Below are 16,608 nucleotides of genomic sequence, written 5' to 3'. Positions count from 1 at the left end.
CTATCATGGAGACATGACAAGATAAAGAGACACTGAGATAACACTTAGGAATTACATTCTCTAGAGAATTCCTGCCTTAAGTAAATTCTGGAACTGGAGCCCAGTTGAGTCCCATGAGGGAATAACTGCCCTTTCTGGGGGTATTCATACTTTAGCAGTGGTGGAGTGTGATCTCCTGTTTTAAAGAGGTGTAAAATTGTGTTTCTGAAACTTAAGTAGTCGTATAAACTAGTGCTACTTCAAAAAATATGCGGATACTGGATTGGGCTATGGTGCCCACAGAGAAGAGGGTCAGGGTGAAATTCAAAGCACAGGCCTGGTAAGGCTTACCAAATGAAAATGAAAACAGTAAAGAGAAAAGAGAACAGATAGAAAAATATATAAACGCAACACACATATGCCAACACAGAGAGTAAAGGCCATCAGTACATTCATTTTGTTATATCAGTTAAGACTCTGACTTCAGTAGGCTGAGTGTAGGAAAGAGGGATAGAGAGAAATCACAAGGGGGAAGAGAGCTCACCAGGCAGTTAGCAGTGATTTAGGTGGGAAAAATGATGGAGGTGAGAGAGGCGACTACTAGACATCTTATTATTTTCCCCCCCCGAATTTAGTTAAGTTTTTCATCTGGAAATTAAAAATACTAATGTTTAGACTGAGGAGAGACATACCTTCAAATAAGTCTGTGTAAAATGTGTGGATACAGAGATTTAAAATATTTGTGTTTTTAGTTTAAAAGAGCAAGTTACTAACAAAAGAAGTAAAAAAAAATAGCAATACTGATTTACTAATATGCAGAAACTTCATCAACTTAACCGAGACAGGGATATTATTATATATTATATTATATATATTCATTTTATTCTTTATTGTATCTTAATTCCAAGTTGTGATATGCTTAATATAATGATTATTCAAAATTTATTTCTGATATCAAATTCAAATAAATGAAATGATACTTTACAGTATCAGATGTTTGTTATCATTAGAAGGGACCTGTGTTAAGAAATCCACTGTAACTTGAGGAAGACAGGTCCTGAAATGAGTGCAGCCTAGAATGTTCCCAGATGTGACCACAGAATGTGAGCTCAGACCTGCAGGGTGCAGAGGTTACAGGGGCTCCTGTGCTGAATATGGGCCCCAGATCAAATCGATGGGGTTACCTTACAAAGTGACAGTATGTATGTACTTTCCTCATATCTGGGAGCTACTCTCTGCCCAGATCCAGCTATCTAGGCCTATTTCAGACTCTGACACCGTCTCCCCAGATAATTCCTTTGGTCCACCTACACATGAGCTGTTGGGCTCAGGAAAAAATTAGTAAAGTCGTGGTCTGGGAGGCGGCGCAGTGATAAGGCTTTGGACTCTCAAGCATGAGGATCTGAGATTGATTCCCATGTGCCAGAGGATGTCTGGTTCTTTCACTTTCCTCCTATCATTATCATAAATAAAGTAAAAAAAACAAAAGTTAAAAAGAAAATTAGTAAAGTCATGGGCCTCTTGCAAAACCTAAAATAGACTTTCTAGCTTTTTCCAAAATGGAGACCACAACTCTCATCTGCTCTATTCTTACTTTTAGATTCCTGATTATTATTATTATTTAATTTTTTTATTTACAAACAGAGAACATTGACAAAACCATAAGATAAGAAGGGTACAACAACACAAATTTCCCACCACCAGAACTCCTTATCCCATCCCCTCCCCTGATAGCTTTCCTATTCTTTATCCCTCTGGGAGCATGGACCCAGGGTCATTGTGGGATGCAGAAGGTGGAAGGTCTGGCTTCTGTAATTGCTTCCCCGATGAACATGGGCGTTAACAACCTGTCTCTCTCTTTCCCTAGTGGGGCAGGGCTCTGGGGAAGCAGAGCTCCAAGACACATTGGTGGGGTTGTCTGTCCAGGGAAGTCTGGTTGGCATCATGCTAGCATCTGGAACCTGGTGGCTGAAAAGAGAGTTAACATCTAAATCCAAACAAATTGTTGACCAATCATAAACCTAAAGGCTGGAATAGTGCAGATGAAGAGTTTGGGGGGGTCTCCATTTTGTAGATAGCTAGTAGGCCTATTAAAGTTATATTCCAAAGGGCCCATGACTATACTAGTTTTTTGTTTTTTTTTGCCAGTGGATCCAAGTTATTCTCTGAGGAGATGATGTCATGACTGACAAAGGACCAGAAAGCTGGATCTGGGAAGAGAGTAGCTCCCAAATATGAGAAAGGTGTATATAAAGTCAATGTATTGACTGTAAACCCCATCGATGTGATCTGATCCAGGCCATATTCAGCTTTGGAGCCTATGTGACCTCTGTATTCCTGTAGATCTGAGCTCACATTCTGTGGCCATGAGAAGGAACATTCCAAGTTGCTCCAATTTCAGGACCCATCTTCCTCAGGTGGAACATAGAGTATATTGTTCGTCCTCCCTTTGCAAGATGGAACATTCTCTACCATTATTGATCCACATTGAGGGCAAGGTTCTTTGTGGGCCTAAAGAGGGATCTATTGTGTTGTTCCTGATAGAGATGACCAGTAACAATGGAGAGAGGGATTTATTCGAGGTCTAGGCCCATCATGTCTGTTTGGGAATCTCAGGACTCCCCAATTAGGGCCCCAGCTGATGGGGTGTCCTGATAGTGACTAAAGAGTCATCATTAAAGTCTGCCAGTCTCTTGCCTTTATTCAGCTTTTGCAGTCCTTGCTTTGATGAGGTTGGCTTTGGAGTGAGTGAGAGAAATCTAATAGGAAGTTGGTGAGGATGGTATCTAGGTCTAAATAGACAGTATTTCATTAGGATCTTTATGGTGTCTTTTTAGGTCTTTCTACTTGCTTGCTGCATATACTGACTCACTGCAGACTATTGTGCACTTTTGCTTTCAGGTATATATTTTGCCCTAATTAATGGATACATGTGAACATATGCCCTGTCTCATGAGACCTGCTCTATATATGGGTTTTGGGACTTTATAGGATGTCAACCACCTGGAGTGGAATTAGAGAATCCTATGAAAGGAAAGGTCTCACATGAGTAATGAGGCTGAAGGGCTGACATTCCATGCCTGACGTCTCTGGACACAGTCTGAAGTGAAGCGTGAAGAGGTGGTACTTGTTTTGTTGATTAGGTTGGGATCATCAGATGCAATATCAGTAGGTATGAATTGAGAGAAGCTTGCAGGAAAGTGAGCCCCACCCTAGAGGTTCCAGGACTAGGGGAAATATAGGCTTATAGAGGAAGTGGGAGGTTCCTGTCTTAGGGTTTAAGAAGGCAATAGATAGTTATTGCTGTAATCACATTATTGGGCAATTAGGTTAACTTTGAAAATCTCTTTGTGAGGATTTGCTGTATCACACAGGACCTCATCACAATGTGTCCTTTGATTATATATATATATATATATATATATATATATATATATATATATATATATATATCTGTATCTGTATCTTATAAAGTATCTCCACCAGTTCACCAGTTGCTCCTGGTCTCCTGGTCTAAACTTTTAGGAGAGTCAATATTTCAAAGCCTGAGCCTGTGTCCTTAGATTCCTGATTATTAAACAATTTGTCCTGCTTTATATCTTAATGCTTTTCAGCTGTCAATTTGCAGATGCTAACATGGCACCAATCTGACTTTCTTGGGCAGACGACCTCACCCATGTGTCCTGGAACCTCAAGTCCCCAGAGTCCTGCCCACTAGGGAAAGAAAGAAACAGGCTGAGTGTGTGGATCCACCTGCCAACAACGATGCCCAGTTGAGAAGTAATCACAGAAACCAGAACTCCCACCTTCTGCTCTCCAGAATGATGCATGTGGCACAAAGCTCAAGGACTGGCGTAAGGATCCCGGTTCAAGCCCCCAGCTCCCTACCTGCAGGGGAGTTGCTTCACAGGCGGTAAAGCAGGTCTGCAGGTGTCTATCTTTCTCTCCCTCTCTCTGTCTTCCCCTCCTCTCTCCATTTCTCTCTGTCCTATCCAACAATGACGACATGAATAACAACAACAGTAATAACCACCACAACAATAAAAAGACAACAAGGGCAACAAAAGGGAAAAATAAATAAATAAATAAAACTGTCGAGGACTGAAAGTTTAAACTAGATATTTTAAGATACAGAAGACTGTAATATCACCATATTACCATATTTTGGTCTACACTAAGAAAGGGAGAGAAAATTTTAAGAAAGAATGCAAGCTATAGACTACTACATAGACTGTAGGAAGTGTATGAAAAATAATTTATCAACCTGGGTCATTGAGAGGCAGTGTCAGCTGCTGGTGGGAATGCAGACTGGTGAAGCCATTATGGAGAAAAGTCTAGAAAGTCCTTGAACAGATACAAATGAAAATGCCTTATGATACAGCAGTCCCACTCCAAGGCATTTATCCACAAGATATGAAAACACTAATTCAAAGGGATGTATGCACTCTCATGGACATAACTGCATTATTCACAGTAGCCAAAATATGGAAGCAACCCAAAACCCCTTTGACAGATGACTGGATAAAAAGTTATGGGACGTATACTTAATGGAGTACCATGCAACAATCAAAATAATGACGTTGTGTCCTTTGGGATAAAATAGATGGAACTAGAGATTATGCTTAGTGAAGTAAGTAAGGAGGTGAAGGTCGACTACTGAATATATAGCATATTATATTTATTATTATTATTACTACCAGGGTTGTCACTGGGACTCAGTGCTGGCCTACGAATCGACCACTCCTGGAGGCCACTTTTTTGCTTCTATTTTTTTTATTCATTAGGACAGAGAGCAACTTGAGAAAGGAGAGACAGAGATAAACACCTGCAGTCCTCTTTCATGGCTCATGAAGCCAACCCCCTGTGGGTGGAGAGCTGGGGCTTGAACCAGAGTCCTTGTACTTGGTAATATGTGCTTTTAGCCAGGTGCCCCACCAGCCAGTCTGCACACATCAATGCAATACACAGCGTTCAACAGATCAACCTGAAAAGAAAAAGTCAGCACATATCTGAGATCGTGGAGTACTGTGGTTATTAGCAATGATGGGGTGGGGGGCACAGATCTCTGGTGGTGGGATCAGTGTAAAGCTATATCCCTATTGTTCTATAATCTTGTAATTCATTATTATACAATATGTCAAGGAAAAGAGTTTTAACACTTCAAGTTCTTAAACTGTCTAGAGATTTTGTACTAAGTATATTTTTATTCTAAATATTTAATGTCTCAGATTTGTAAGTTGGTTGACTTTTGACACTGGGCTTATATTGTGTAAACAGTTGTAAAATATTTTTTTCTTTTTTAAATTTTATTTATTAAAAGAAAACATTGACAAAACCATAGGATAAGAGGGGTACAACTCTACACAGTTCCCATCACCAGAACTCCATATCCCCTCCCCTCTCCTGATAGTTTTCCTATTCTTTATCCCTCTGGGAGTATGGACCCAGGGTCATTGTGGGATGCAGAAGGTGGAAGGTCTGGCTTCTGGAATTGCTTCCCCGCTGAACATGGCCGTAGGCAGGCTGATCCATACTCCCAGCCTGTCTCTCTCTTTCCCTAGTGGGGCAGGGCTCTGGGGAAGCAGAGCTCCAGGACACATTGGTGGGGTTGTCTGTCCAGGGAAGTCTGGTTGGCATCCTGCTAGCATCTGGGCCTGGTGGCTGAAAAGAGAGTTAACATATAAAGCCAAACAAATTGTTGAACAATCATGAACTTAAAGGCTGGAATAGTGCAGATGAAGAGTTGTGGGGGTTCCATTTTGTAGATAGCTAATAGGCATATTTTAGTTCTATTCCAAGGGGCCTGTGGCTATATTAGTTTTTTGTTTGTTTGTTTGTTTGTCTGCTTGGTTTGTTTTTCCCTGAGCCTGAAATCTGCAGTGCAGGTGGATCTAAGTTATTGTCTGGGGAGATGATGTCATGGCTGGAAAAAGGACCAGAAAGCTGGATCAGGGAAGAGAGTAGCTCCCCAATATGGGAAAGGGGTATAAATATTGTTGACTGTAAATACCATCAATTTGCTGTGATCTGGGGCCCATATTCAGTTTAGGAGCCTATGTGACTTCTGCATCCCTGTAGATCTGAGCTCACATTCTGTGGTCATGGAGTAGGGCACTAAGGTAAATACCCTGGGTTGAGAGTGAGGGTGGATGTTCGGCCTCACAGGCTGGGGGGGTGGCGGGGAGGGATGGGAAGGGACACAGTCTTTTGGTGGTGGGAATGGTGTTTATGTACACTCCTATTAATTTGTAGTCATATAAATCACTAGTTAATTAATATTAGAGGGGAAAAATTGATTGACTGTCTCAAACTTTGGTGCCCTACTCCAGTAAAATAATTAAAAAAAATACCTAAGTTATCTCACCCTCAGACCTGATAGATCAAAATCATTTGGTCCTATTATTGTTATTAATAGACATCCTGAAATGACATAAAGCATGATAAGGTCAAGTAAGTTATGGTTGATCCAACCATCACATTAACTTGGTTATAACAACAATTAACTACTGTCATTTTAAACTCTCTATATGACTACAGGTCACCTTTCCCATTTTATATAAGTCTGTGTTTCTCCTTTTTCTGGAACCTCTGGGACACTGTTTTATGCCGTGATGTGTCTTCTGATTCCTCAGCCTATTAAACTGCCTCTATCGGTCACGACTAACCTGACACTGTCTGCACCACCATGCCAGGCCAGGCCTCTACTGGCTTTCTGCTGCAGACCATACCCAGAGATGCCAGTCCTGAGATGCCAACTTCCCAACTCCTTTTCCTTTTGTGATCTTTCCTAGCAGAAGGGACTTGCCAATACCATTTCAGTTTCTGATCTTTTCTAGCAGAAGGGACTTGCCAATACCATTTCAGTTTCTGATCTTTCCTAGCAGAAGGGACTTGCCAATACCATTTCAGTTTCTGATCTTTCCAAGCAAGTTAGAGTCTAGATCTAGGCTCAGGCCTACTGTACTGTGTACATGTGTTGACATCTCCATAGGTTAGAGGCAATTCTATATTATAAAGAATCAATGCTTAATAGTCGGCTGTGATTTGACTATGGCCCAATAACCCTGGCAATCTAGCAGAACTGCTTAAAGAAAGCCTAATAATTCATTAGTCAAGGACTTACTACCGAGGCCTAGACGTTTTCTCTCCTACCCCTACTTCACTTTCCTCATTCACTCCAGCTATACAAATAACTATACAAGAGACAGGAAGTAAGATTCACTTTTCCGTCTTTTAATATTTTCTAACAGGGAGTCAACATTGTTGTCACCACTTACCAAGCTTTAGAAGAAACACTATATACAACTGGCCAAGTGATATGTTACCAAAAATACACATATCAAATAAAAGACAACTGTTGTGCCTATCATGGCCTTTATTATAATTATCAAACAAGTGAATACAAAAAAAAAAAATTCTTGAGAGACTAACTTAGACTCCCTAACTCAAGGCCAGACTCCAGAAAGAAAAGGCCTTGAATGCCATTTGTTATATCCAAGCTGGTAGTAACAACTGGGAGAAAGTTTAAGCTTGTCAGACAAAGCACTGGAAATGGGCGAGAGACTGGCTCACTCACTGATGTTCATTTTGGCCAATACCAGGCCACCTCATCACCAGGGGTCCTAGTCAGGGAATCCTTGGATTCACACATAGATACTATGGCTCTTGACTACCAGTGGACTCCTCTGTTTACCATCACTGGTCACTGCCATGAGGAGTGTTCTCATTAGCCCCTGTTGGGCTCCTTCAGGGCCTTTTACTTACACCAAACTGGCATAGGTAGGGACTGCCCCACTCTCGGAATGAAGGCTGGATAATCCCGCTATCCCACTCAAAGACGACTGGCCATGTAATGTGTGTAGCCTAGGATGTTTCCAACTGTCACAGTGGACTGTGAGCTCAAACTGACAAAGACACAGAGGTCATACAGGCTCCAGTGCTAAATTTGCCAACACATGGGCCCCAGGCCAGATTGGAAAACAGCTCATTTGTCTTTACATGTCCTTCCAAGTCTGGGAGCTACTTTCTCACCTAACCCAGCTTTCCAGGTCTGTTCTCCACTCTGACACCATCTTCCTGGACCATATTTCTATTTCACCTCCATGTTAGCAGACCCAGCTCAAGAAATGATTACGATGGCCCTGGGCTGCTAGGAACATTCCTAAAACAGATACTCTCGGTTATTCCCTCCCTCTGCATTCTCATCCTCCTCTTTCATTCCTATCGACTAAACATTTTGTCTTGATTTAAGTTTTATTGCCTTTCAGCATCCATGTTCCAGATGTTCCTACAAACCCATCCTGACCTCCCTGGGGAAATGACCTCCTGGAACTCACCTTTCCAGAGTCCTACCCCTCTAGGGAAAGATAGAGACAGACTGGGGGGTATGGGCAGACTGGCCAATGTCCATATCCAGCATAGACGCAGTTACAAAAGCCAGACCTCCTTTCTGCACCCCAAAAGTAATTTTGGTCCATACTCCTGCAGGGAGGACTGTCAGAAGAAGATGACCAGAGGGCTCTGAGCCGCAGTTCCACCAGGAACTAGGACATTTGTGATGTTCTCAGTGATGGTATAAAAGCCTTTTCTTTTATACCATCACTGAGAGGGAGGGGAATCTGGAGAACACCTGGAGAAGGCTGGCACTGTTTCTCTTACCTGAACGGGGGGGGGGGGGTAAAGGGAAAACAAATGCCTGGAAGTTGTAACAGATATAGTCATGGCTTAGAAAGAGAATAAAGGCAGGGAATTTAGAAGTTAATAAAAATGGGGGGGTGAGATATATATCATAACTGTGACCTTAGAAGAGCTGTATGGCTACTGCTGGAGGGGCCTGGGGTACTGAGCTTTGCTGGTTGTAGTAGCGTGGAATTCGACCTCTTATAATCTTGTAGATTGCTAATAAAATTTGACAAATGGCAACAACAAAGTCAGTTGCAGTATAGTGGGGTAGAACCAACTCTGACTCCCTTTGGTTATATAACATGGAAAAGAAAAACTTGTTTCCTCACAGAGCTTCTGGGCTGGCCGTGTCAGATGCTCTACTCTGAGGAGCGTCCCAGTCTGCAAATTCAGAGCTTGCGAACAATAGGACGTGTTTTTTGTTTGTCTGGTTTTTTTTTTTTGTTTGTTTTTTTCTGAATCCAGGATCAAAGAAAAGACCTGGTAAATTATGTCACATCAATTGATAACAAAAGGAAAGGAGGAAGATTGTGGGAATAAGCAGTTACAGTACTAGAGACAGTGTTAAATTAGATGCAACTGTGCTCATGAATTAACAAGATTAAGAGGTTCAAAACCAACAGATATAGAAACAGAAGCCAGAATTCATTCAGTTACAGGGAAATAATGAAGTAATGGCTATCTTCATGAACTCTAATTTAGGAGTGAATATAACCATGGAAATTATAGTGTACAGAAAAACACACTGTTTAATAATATAATTGAATTAATTTTTATTGAATACATCTTAAAAACTCTTTAAAAAAACTTACCACAGTGATTTAGTGTTGCAAGCACACTATCATTATGTGACCTAAATTACACACACACACACACACACACACACACACACACACACGCACACACACTCACAAACACATGCAGAGAGAGAGTGAAAGAGACCACAGCACTGAGGCTTTCCTCAGAAAGCGGGAAATGGACTAGAACCCAGGTCACTTGCACAGTACAGCAGCAGCCTATCCAAGTGACAGATGTCATTCACCCCTAAATTATAATTCAAAAAAAATCTGTCAACTGGGATTCTCCTTCTTCTTCTTCTTCTTCTTTTTTTGTAATCCAAAATATTACCTCTACGAATAGATACTTCAAAACAAAAAACACATATTGAAAAATGAGGGGAGAACAGTTAACCGGATATATTTTAAGATTTTGACCTGAGCTGAAAGTGTTGGGGGTTGGTGAACGGTTAGTAACCTGCCTGCATTAAGGGACTTTACCTAGGATGTTTAATGCAAACTCCACTGACTGTCCTAAGAGGAATGCAGAGCCATCTAGGTAGCAAATACAGACGCTAGAAATCCTCTCCCCTAGTCATCCACTGCCAAATGAGCTGACTCGATTGCTGTGTAAACTGCCAGTCTCTGGATATATGGAGCTCCATCAGTCCTTTTTCTGTTCTGGGTACTAGTGACTGCAGCATAAAGTCACTCACTACACTTACTACACCACATGGCAACCATGAGTGTGAGGACATGCTGCTGATGGTAGTTCTGAACCCAATTCCCGATCACGATGGGTTAAGTTGGATTCTTCTTCATTTGAAACTAATTTTATTACTTGACTAGTAAACGTTTAGTGGAAGTCAAATTTATGTTAAGTAGTAAGTATAAAAGGAACATTTAAACAGAAAATTAGAAAAAAGAAAGAAAGAAAGAAACGAATGGCTGGATAAGTCAAAAGAAATATGGGAGGGTGTCGTCCTAAATGAAAGAAGACAGACCCTAACACAGGGCATGGTCTCCCTCCTACAGAGGACACCAGAAGGCCAGAGTCACTGAGTCAGGAAGCAGATAGCGGCTGCTAGGGACTGAGGAGTGGGGACTAGGAAGAGCTTTTGACCAAAGGTTCAGGCTTCCAGCTGGAGGTGGAGGCTGTGATCAGCCACAGTGGAGCCTGTCCGTAAGTCTTGCTTATAGATCTAACTAGCCCTACACCAAAAACGGAGGAGATGACAGGAGTGAGGGACTTGGTGATCACTCCACAGTGTATACACACGTCTGTCTAATCATCGTATGTGGCAGAATCTTGCAGGATGTGACAGGCACCTTACATTTTGATCACTGGGGCAATTATTCAGAAGCACGCATATAGAGAGAATGAATGCTTCAGGGCCAGGTGGTGGTGTACCTGGCTGAGCGCACATGTTACAGTGTGCAAGGGCCCAAGTTTGAGCCCCTGGTCCCCACCTGCAGGGGGAAAGCTTCACAAGAGGTGAAGCAGTGCTGTAGGTTTCTCTCTTTCTCTGTCTTCCCCTCCCCTTTCTATTTCTGACAGTCTCTATTCAATAAATAAATAAGTATAATAAAAATTAATAAATAAATAGAATGAATGCTTCAAGAGTGAATTGTCGGAGTCATATGCCTAGGAAATTAACTTACTTAAGGATCTACCTTTAGTTTAAAAACAAACTCTACTTTGCTTGCTCTTCTCAAACATTCATACTACGCCACTTAATTTTTTTTTCTTTCCGGATTGCAAGTATCCTGGAAGCAAGTGTCTCAATAACCTGCCCTTATTCTTTGCACTACAGTGACATGTTTATGGTGAGAGACTGGAATCATTCACCTTCATTGCTAAATGATGGCAAAAACAATATTCATTTCATGTGGGCTAGTATGACATTAGTTTTTACAAATGACTGATGTTTACATACTTTTTGATCAAAGTTAAGTCTGTATACACTGGTATGTGGAAACTGACCATGTGGAAAAGGAAGAAAACTCACCTGTTACATGAGAGTTACACACATCGTTTCTGTCAATGCCACTCAGAGATCTGAATTCTTGGTTGCAAATGGTTACTGCAGTGATCTGAGACCGATGGTGCACCTGGTTAAGCGCACACATTACAGGACTCAAGCCCCTGTCCCCTCTTGCAGGAGGAAAGTTTCAGAAGTGGTGAGGCAGGGCTGCAGGTATCTCTCTGTGTCTCCTTTGCTCTTATTTTTTTCTCTGTATCCATCCAACATATAAATAAATAAATAAATAAATAAATATTTTAAAAGAAACTGTTAAAAATCGAGAGAGATTTTGGAAGCCCTCATGATGACTTATGATGTACAAACACATTAAAATTGATTCATTTCACTGAACAGAGAATAGAGATTTTCTGTTCATTTAACATTTTTTTTTAACATAAATGCATTGCTAGGGGTTTGGTTCCTGCAGATGGATCCATTGCTATTTCCCCTTCTTTTCTTTGCCTTCATTTGATAGGACAGAGAAAAATTGAGAGGGTATGGGGGGCATTAAAGGGGAGACACAGTTGTAGTTCTGGCTGTGTAGTTGGTGAAGCCTCCCTCATTGCAGGTGGGGTCTGGGGGCTCCAATCCAGGTCCCTACACATGGCAACCAGGTGCCTCCCAGCCCACCTCCGAATTTAACTTCTGCATGAGGCAATCATTACTTGAGCTGCATAATTAATTAATCCAAGTCAAACTGAGGGAAATATTGAAAGCTATTTTTAAAAATTTTATTTATAAAAAGGAAACATTGACTAAACCATAGGATAAGAGGAGCACAACTCCACACAGTTCCCACCACCAGAACTCTGCATCCCATCCCCTCCCCTGACAGCTTCCTTATTCTCTATCCCTCTGGGAGCATGGACCCAGGGTCACTGTGGGATGCAGAAGGTGGAAAGTCTGGCTTCTGTAATTGCTTCCCTGCTGAACATGGGCGTTGACAGGTGGATCCATACTCCCAGCCTGTCTCTCTCTTTCCCTGGTGGGGCAGGATTCTGGGGAAGCAGAGCTCCAGGACACATTGGTGGGGTCGTCTGTCCAGGGAAGTCTGGTTGGCATCATGCTGGCATCTGGCACCTGGTGGCTGAAAGAAGAGTTAACATATAAAAGCCAAACAAATTGTTGACCAATCATGAACCTAAAGGCTAGAATTGTTTAGGTGGAGAGTTCGGGTCTCCATTTTAATATTTTAGTTATATTCCAAAGAGCCCATGACTATAATAGTTTCTCCCTGAGCCTGACATCTGATATGCAGTTGGATCCATGTTATTGTCTGGGGAGATGATGTCATGGCTGGAAAAAGGACCAGAAATCTGGATCAGGGAAGACAGTAGCTCCCAAATATGGAAGAGGGATATAAATATTGTTGACTGCAAACCCCACTGATTTGATGTGATCTGGGGCCCAGAGGATCTTAGGAGCCTGTGTGACCTCTGCATCCCTGTAGCTCTGAGCTCACATTCTGTGCTCATGAGTAGCAGCATTTCAAACTGCCCCAATTTCAGGACCATCAGGTGGTTGGTAGAGTGTGTTATCCAGTCTCCCTTCCAAGGATGGAACATTCTCTGCAGTTGTTGATTCACTTTGAGGGCAAGGTCCTATGGGGGCCCACAAAGGGGTCTATTGTGTTGTTCCTGACAGAGATGACCAGTAACAATGGAGAGAGGGATTTATTTGAGGTCTAGGCCCATCACGTCTGTTTGGGAATCTCAGGACTCCCTGACTAGGGCCCCAGCTGCTGGGGTGGCCTGATAGTGACTAAAAAGTCATCATTAAAGTCTGCCAGTCTCTTGTCCTTATTCAGCTTTTGCAGACGTTGCTTTGATAAGGTTAGTTTTGGAGTGAGTGAGGGAAATGTAATAGGCAGTGGGTGAGGACAGTATCTAGGTCTAATTAGAAACAATGAAAGGCACATTTTTTGTACCTGGGAACTTGTGTCTTCATTGTTTTCTGGCTCTAGACCAAGTACTCTATGGCATCAGAGAGGCTCAGAGAGGCTCAGAGAGAGGTAGAGTCAGAAGCCAAGAGATGGGGAAAGAAAACACACAAGCAGAGCTTCTCCTAGTGGGGTGAGGACACAAACCCGGGTCCTGTACTGCAAGGTGAGCACCTCACAAATTCCTTCTTTAACAAAATAATTTTATATAAGATAGATACAGAGAGCAAATTACGTAGAAAGACATTAGAGCACTGCTGAGCTCTGGCTTACGGCGGTGCCGAGTATAGAGCCTGGGATCTCAGAGCCTTAGGCATGAAAGTTTTTTTCAGAACCATTCCGCTCCGTGCCTGACCCACCCTGCAGATTCTTGTCTGGTCAGCCTGGATCTACATCACTGAAGGTGAGTACTAATCCTAGGGCACTAGGTCTGACTCAGCTAACTAGACTTTCTGCGTCTGTGTTACTAGTGTGATCAGATTAGTCACTGAACTGCCTTATGGCTGATTAACAACCATGGTGCCTAAGTCTGTGGAATATCGTTTTCATTGCAGTGTTTGCATATATTTAAATACACTTGTCCACGAATCTATGAATGTTTTCAATAACATTTCAACACTAAGGGGGCCAGTGGAGATGTGTCCAGTTCAGTGCACACAGCACCATGTTCAAGGACCTGGGAGGGGGGGTTCGAGCTCCCACTCCCAACCTGCATGGAGGGTGTTTCATGAGGTGAAACGTGCTTTCAGGCATCTGTTTCTCTCTCTCTCTCTCCCCTCTCAATTTTTCTCTGTCCTGTCAAATAAAAATAGAAAGAAAAAAGAAAAAAATGGTCACTGTTACTGATAACCCTGATGGCAAAACAAAAGATATACATACACACAAACAAACAAAACCTAATAATACAAATAAAATTAAATAAAACAATGTTACTCAGCATTATGACATGCCTGGCTAAACACTATCATTTAATCTTCATAATCACTTTAGAAGTTAAATCCATGTCCAGCAGAGAAGCAATTACAGAAGCCAGACCTCTCACTTTCCGTACCCCACAAAGATCTTTAATCCACATTCTCTGAGGGACAAAGAACAGGGAAGCTTCCAATGAGGGGATGGGACAGGGAACTCTGGTGGTGGGAAGTGTACTCCTGTTATCTTACAATCTTGTTAAGCATTATTAAATCACTAATAGAAAGCTAAAAGAGAGAGAAGATGAGAAAGTTGAAAACTCCAATGAATGTAATACTCTCTTGGATTCCCTAGACTATGCAGTCACAAATTCACAATAACTTGGCAGACAGACATTGTCCTGATGAATCTGAATGGAAAAAAAAAATCAGCAAAATAAATTGTCCTAGGCAAAAAAAAAAGGGGGGGTGGTGGTGGTGGTAGAGAAAAGAAGTTAAGAGTACTATTTCAGTTTCTAATTATTTAGGAAGCTGAAGTATTTTTTTTTTAAAGTCAATTCTCTCACTTTAAATATTTAAGAGTTGGTATCTGAATTTTGACTCACTGTTACATGGACTTTGTGCTTGAATCTCTTGTATCAGTGCTCCTCAGACTTCAGCAGGGATGAAACTCACCTGCAGAATTAGGTAGAGAGATCCCTAGTTCAAGAAGTCTGGGAGCAGCTCTGAAATTTGCATTTCTTTTAAAAAAATATTTATTTATTCCCTTTTGTTGCCCTAGTTGTTTTATTGTTGTAGTTATTATTGTTGTCATTGTTGGAAAGGACAGAGAGGAATGGAGAGAGGAGGGGAAGACAGAGAGGGGGAGAGAAAGACAGACACCTGCAGACCTGCTTCACCGCCTGATAAGCGACTCCCATGCAGGTGGGGAGCAGGGGGCTCGAACCGAGATCCTTACACAGATCCTTGTGCTTTGCACCATGTGCGCTTAACCTGCTGCGCTACTGCCTGACTCCCTTCTAACAATTTCCCCGGAGAGTCTTGCCTGCCAGTCACACATGTTGGAGAGCATTCAGTCAGAGAACTTTACAGGATCCTCTACTTGGAACAAAGCCCAGTATGGCTTTCAGGAACCAGCTCTGCCATCCACTGTGTAAGGGTGAAGAGACCACACACAAGTTGGGGAATACAGACACACAGTGGAATTTATTGCCCAAGGGCGGTGGTGACCAGGCACAGCTTCTGTGAGCAGAGCGATTTCTAGCATTATTAGTTATTAAAAGTATCAGGGCGCACCTGGTTGAGTGCACAAGTTGCAATGTGCAAGGATCCAGGTCCAACCCCCTAGTCTCCACCCGCAGGAGGAAACTTTACAAGTGGTGAAGCAGGGCTGCAGGTGTCTCTCTGTCTCTCTGTCTCCTTCTTCCCTGTCTGTCTGGTTGTCTCTATCCAATAAATACATAAAGATAATTTAAAAGGGTATCATGAAATGCATAAATTCATCAATAACTACATACACGTGCACGGGAAATGCTTACAAAGGAGAGGCAGACGCCCCCTGGGACAGCCTGGAGCACAGGCGCTGGTGCACTTAGAGTGGGAGGGTCCCACTCAGTCTGTAGAGGCCTCCTTGGTGGCTACTCGTCACCACACAACAGTCAGACTTGTTTTTGATTCTAATTTATGGAAAATGTTTCTTTTTATGAATACACCTACATTTGTAAATCACAAAAACAGCATCACCCTCCTTCCACATCTTCGTGACTCCATCTCTGCCTCTGGCAGACGCTAAGTCAGTCAGTCGCACTGCAAGGTGAGCAGCTCAGGGGCTCACAGCATGTGCTCAGGGAGGCACAGGTGTGGTGGAGTTTCTGAAACACACCAGGATTCCTGAGGATCAGACCGCAGTGCAACAGATGTCTATAGAGACACTTAGCTCGTGCGGGAAGAGGCACTTCAGGAAATGTATATATCATATCGTGATTCCATGGCCAAGGCGAATGATCCTAAGCCTGTGGACTCTTCTCCTCATTAACAACATAATGACCAAGTATTTATGCAGGATGCCCTGTGACCACATTCCTGTAGATATACACCTATATGTACAAGGGGGTGTGAATATGCAAATACAAATATCAAAAATAATTTGTGCATATTTTAAAATGTTATTTATAAAATGGAAACATTGACAAGACCATAGGATAAGAGGGGTACATTTCCACACAATACCCATCCTGAGAGGCTCCAATATCCCATCCCCTCCCCTGATAGCTTTCCTTATTCTTTATCTCTCTGGG

At 42.2% G+C, this 16,608-nt stretch overlaps 1 pseudogene; it reads right to left on the bottom strand.

Moving 5' to 3' along the window:
* Positions 1-211: 211 nt before the first annotated feature.
* LOC132538186 (uncharacterized) overlaps positions 212-16,608 on the bottom strand; it is a 31,557-nt pseudogene continuing 15,160 nt past the window's right edge.

The sequence above is a fragment of the Erinaceus europaeus genome, chromosome 4, assembly GCF_950295315.1.
Source record: "Erinaceus europaeus chromosome 4, mEriEur2.1, whole genome shotgun sequence".
NCBI lineage: Eukaryota > Metazoa > Chordata > Mammalia > Eulipotyphla > Erinaceidae > Erinaceus > Erinaceus europaeus.
Note: the sequence above shows the minus strand (reverse complement) of the source record. Positions and strands in the feature narration are given on the sequence as shown.